Source organism: Microtus ochrogaster, chromosome 16 (assembly GCF_000317375.1).
Source record: "Microtus ochrogaster isolate Prairie Vole_2 chromosome 16, MicOch1.0, whole genome shotgun sequence".
NCBI lineage: Eukaryota > Metazoa > Chordata > Mammalia > Rodentia > Cricetidae > Microtus > Microtus ochrogaster.
This window is the reverse complement of record NC_022018.1, coordinates 38,448,767-38,454,074: the sequence shown is the minus strand read 5'-3', so window position 1 is coordinate 38,454,074 and position 5,308 is coordinate 38,448,767. Positions and strand designations below refer to the sequence as shown.

Genomic DNA, 5,308 nt, shown 5'->3' with positions numbered 1-5,308 from the left:
TTCGAGACAGGGTTTCGCTGTGGCTTTGGAGCCTGTCCTGGAACTAGCTCTGTAGACCAGGCTGGTCTCGAACTCACAGAGATCCGCCTGCCTCTGCCGCCCGAGTGCTGGGATTAGTTACAGGAAAGAGGAAAGACCCTGAGGTGCTGAATGAGACCCAAAGGCAGGGTGGTGTCATTAGCTCTGCTGTGCAGCAGGGGGCAACCTCCTGCAGTAGCTGCTCAGGTGGCCTCAATCAGGCAATGCTATCCAGGCTGCTTCTCTATTGAGCATGCCTCATTCCCTGGTGAATGAATGGCTTGACCCAGAATAAGTGACTGCTCCTAACACCCTAACCGAAATCTGAGTCCCTGCACATCCCATGACTGTGCTCTTGATGTCTTATGACCTTTGAATGCTGGGAGCTTGCTCCGGAATGCTTTCTTCTGTGTTAAAATGCAGATCACTTACCCTAGGGAGCCTCAGAACATCACAACTCATACTTCTACCCTCTTCCCAGACAGAAGGACACAGCATCCTGAGAGAGTGTCCAGGTTATTTTGCTATTCCCCATAATTCCTCCAATGCTTTTCAGGAAAGATGGGGCTGGTTTGTTTCGATGACTTACCCTCTGGATGGTCCCCTCTTCTGGCCTTTCTGCCACCCCTGCATTCTTGCCCAAGTGGATTGATGCCTCTTTAAAATTCCATAGAATCCTTGAAGCGTTTATTCCACTGAGAAGTTCATCTACCCCTTCACTGTCACTAAATTCCAGCTACTCAACCATCCCTCCTTCATTGGGAAATGACAACCTCAGGGTCCCTGCTGTGTGACTCTAATCCTCCTGCCTCAACCATTTCTTTCTTCACTCCTAAGTGCACTCCTTTCTCTTTCTGATTATTGTCCCCAAGATATTCAGAGCTCTCTGAAGGCAATGGAGAAGTCTGAAACCCTGATTCTAAGCTCCTGAAGCACGCTCAAGGTAAAGTTTGGGATTAGAGTGTTCAGTCAACATGTGGTGGCATTTTAAAAATGAAAATGAAGAGTTCTCATATTGGCCTAGAGCCTGCTCATCAAGAAGGACCCAGAAGTAAGAGACACTATTTTGCAGATCCTTGAGTAGAGGGCAAAGTTAGTCAAATGGGCTAGGTGGTAGGACCTGAGAGGAAACAGGACAGGGGAGAAGTCAACTGAGACCTTGCAGTGTCTATGCCTGACTGAGATGGATCAATAAAGTTCTAGGACCCCAGCACTAAGATCAACATCATTACCACTGCCCAAATGGGATTTCTCAAGAAGTCACCTCTATAAACACCCACTAGACATCACCTTTCCTCTATTTCTTTTCCTAATCCTAACGTCCTAGTTTTCCATCTCCTGGACTCAGTGTGTGCCTTCTAAAGGTGACCCCCACAGAACCCACAGTCCTGGACTGAGCTGGGTGCACTCACCTGCCAATTTTGCAGTCTCCCAGCACAGTGTTCAAGGCTTGCTGTCCTGGAGTATGGCTAAACTGCCTACCCAGTTCAAGAAGTCTCTGATCATGAAGTCCACACCCGGCAGAGATCAGAGCCCCAGGCAGAGGAGGAGGAAAAAGCCTGACCTCATCCTGTCTGGCCTCTGCAGGGTGGAGACTGGCGGGGGTTGGGAAACACATGGGTCCTGGAGAAAGAAAAATCTAATGAGAGCCTTGGGTTTCTGGCTAGTAGGATACCATTGGAGTAAATTCATAGGATGCAAAGAGCATATGGCAGCTGTCCATTTTTAATCCAAGCCTCTTTCCAGGCCAGGGATTCAGCTGTGAAGGTGTTTGCTCCAGGTCTCCTCTTATTTCTACGTTAGTGTAGCATGCAGATTTCAGCTGCTAACTTCTAGAAGAGACTATTGTGGGATGTTTTGGTTGTATTCTGACAATCCTGAGACTGCCAATAAAGTTTTCTTTGAATCAGAAGGCCGAGTGAGCTAATAATAGACCAAAATTAGCCATAGAGGTTTTGGGAGAGCAAGGACATATAGAGAGACATGGGAAGGAAAATGGAGAAATTTAGAAAGATTCTCTTTTGGATCCGGGAAAGAGAGACAAAGGAGGTCACTGGCCTTTTCTCTGCCTCTTCTCTGATCATTCAGAATCTTACCTCAATATTTGACTTCTGAGTTATTATTAATAAAGAATAATTATAAAAATGTTTCAAGAGACTTTGCCAACTGCCAGAGTTTAGATTGCTCCATTGGATGAGTTCTTCTTGCAAAATGACAGAAATAGACACTGAGTCAAATTAGTACAGGATGTCGTGTCCTCCATCCTTAGACAGGACACATTGCATTTGCAGATTCCAAAGAAAAGAGACCTCCTCTAATTTGGTATATTAGATGTCCCACTTTCTTTAGTCTTTTAAATTAAGATAATGTATTTTATGTATGTGGGTGTTTCACCTGCATGTATGTCTGTGCACCAGGTACCTGCCTGGTGCCCACAAAGGGCAGAGGGCAGCATGAGATTCCCTGTACGAGAGAGTTTCTTAGATCCTGGTCATGTTTGCCTACCTTCCTATGCTGACAGAAGCTTTGGAGTCAGTCCCAGGACAGATGCATTTATGTCAGAAACCCTTGTTTTCAAGGCACTGATTCATCCTTTAAAGCATACATCCAGTGGCATTTAGTATTCTTACTAATCTCTGATCGTTTGAAAAAAAGACCCCCAGAGGGAGTGCCATTATTTGTTGGTATGAATTTGTTGGAGTACAAGTGTGGCCTTGTAGGAGGAAGTGCATCACTATGGAGGCAGGCTTTGAAGTCTCATATGTACTCAAACCATGCCCAGTGAGGCAGACCACTCCTGTTTTCTGCAAGAATCCCAGCTGCTTCACCAGCTCATTGAATGCCTTCAAACTGTTGCTTTTGATGAGAAAATGAGCACCAGGAAGTGGAATAGAGCTAAGTCCTCTGTTTAAAGAGATAGAAAGATTAAGAAATAAAATAAAGGGAGTGGTGACCTCAAGGAAAGATTCTGCTCAGCTAAGTATCCAACTTGTGAAAAGGAATTAAGAGCTTAGAGCTAGGTGTGGTGATGCACACCTTTAATTTTAGCACAGGAAAGGCAGAGGCAGGCAGATCTCTGTGGGACAATGGTCTTGTACCCTGTAAAGATTTGACATTTGTTTTGGTTTAATAAAATGCTGTTTCAGGTTCTGGCTATTACAAATAATGCTATTATGAACATAGTTAAGCAAGTGGTCTTGTGGTATGGTTGAGCATTTTTTGGGTATATGTCCAAAAGTGGTATTGGTGGGTCTTGATGTAGATAGATATCCAATTTTCGGAGAAATCGTCAAACTGATTTCCAAAGTGGCTGTAAAGATTGCACTCCAACCAGCAGTGCAGGATTGTTTCCCTTACTCCACATTCTCTCCAACATAGGCTGTCATTATTGTTTTTGATCTTGGCTATTCTGACAGGTCTAAGATGGTATCTCAGAGTTGTTTTGATTTGCATTTCCCTGATAGTTAAAGATTTTGGTCCCTTCTTTAAGTGTATCTTGGCCATTTAAGATTCTTCTGTTGAGAATTCTCTGTCTAAATTTGTATCCCATTTTTAATGGGGTTATTTGGTATTTTGATATCTAGGCTTTTGAGGTCTTTATATAATTTAAACGTCAGTCTTCTGTCATATATGGGATTGGTGAAAATCTTTTTCAATTCTGTAGGCTGCTGTTCTGTCTTTTTGACATTGTCCTTTGCCTCACAGAATCTTTTCAGTTTCAGGAGGTCCCATTTATTAATTATTGATCTCAGTGTCTGTGCTACTGGTGTTATATTCAAGAAGTAGTTTCCTGTGCCAATGAATTCAAGGCTACTCCTACTTTCTCTACTCTCAGCTTCAGTGTAACTGGATTTATGTTGAGGTCTTTGATCCACTTGGACTTCAGTTTTGTGCAGAGCAATAGATACGGATCTGTTTGCATTCTACTATGTGCTGCCATCCAGTTACACCAGTACTATTTGTTTGAAGGCATAAGACAAAAACAATCCCACAGCAGTTTGGAATTATGATTAATAAGGTGGCATTTATTTAAAGGGGAAAAAACTTACAGATCACCGTCCCAGACAACAGCCCTCTGCGCAGTCAGGAAGGAGTCTAGTCGCTGGAAGCGGAGCAGGAAGTAAGAGAGATCGAGGAGGGAAGACATTGCTTTTTTAAAGAGAGAGACCATGCCCCAATGGGCTGATATCTCAGCGGCTATTGGCTGAAGAAGCGGAAGGACCTCCCGCAACACCTCCCCCTTTTGTTTAAGTAAGAGAGTTCTAAACCTACTATGAAATTATATACAATAAGTACAAATATCGTATTCTAACTAGCTTAGGTCTTACATAATAAATAGCTTGGCCAAGTCATGAGAGGAAGGTAACTAGATTTATATAGTCTTCAACCCCATCGAAGATCTGAGAAGGGAAATAATGTTACCTGGGTAATTAGGAAGTTAAGTAAAACTTCCAAAACATGCAACAAATCACAGAGACAACTAGCTACCTGGGCAATCACCCAAGGTCACGTTTGCAGCGTTGAAGCAACCAACTTTGGCTAAGTCCTAACATAACTGACATACCATTTTCAAAGGCAAGAAACTTGTCAAAACTATCTTACCCTGTCTTGGCAGGATATGACAGTCCTGTTTTTTCCATTCATGGATATTCTGTATCTCTGTCAGTGGTTTGGGCATTTCTTTACCCAAAGGCCAGCTCAGCGAAAAAGAAAGGCTCTAGGTGGAGTGTCTTTGGTGCTCAACACTCTCTCAGGAATAGAGCCATGGTGTTGCCAGGAGCAATTGTGTCTCACTACCACAAAACTCTGAGTTAGATTAAAGGCCATTTTCTGATTTTTTAAAATTTGGATATTGTTTCTCTACCTTTTGATTGGTTTGGATAAAGGTTTGTTTATCTTTTTTATTTTCTCAAAGAGGCAACTATTCGTTTCATTGATTCTTTGTATTGTTCTCTTTGTTCCAATTTTTACTGATTTCAGCCCTGGGTTTGATAATTTTCTGCATTCTACTTCTCCTGAATGAGTTTGATTCTTTTTGTTCTAGAACTTTCAGGTGTGCTGTTAAGTCACTTATGTAAGATTTCTCCAAATTCTTCATGTGGGCACTTAGTACTATGACTTTTCTTCTTAGCAATGCTTTCATTGTGACTCATAAGTTTGGATATATTGTACATTCATTTTCATTGAATTCTGGGAAGTCTTTAACTTCTTTCTTATTTCTTTCTTGACCCAGTCGTAGTTCAGTTGGGAGTTGTTCAACTTCCCTGAGTTTGTAGGCTTTCTATAGGTT

The 5,308-nt window shown here is 42.4% G+C and overlaps 1 protein-coding gene across 1 annotated transcript in view; it reads right to left on the bottom strand.

The window, feature by feature from the left end:
• LOC101996787 (serpin B9-like) overlaps positions 1-1,478 on the bottom strand; it is a 12,338-nt gene extending 10,860 nt beyond the window's left edge. The window contains exon 1 of the mRNA XM_005355018.3: positions 1,431-1,478. The gene's annotated coding sequence lies outside the window, so the exon portion shown is untranslated. The remainder of the gene's footprint in view (positions 1-1,430) is intronic.
• Positions 1,479-5,308: the final 3,830 nt, after the last annotated feature.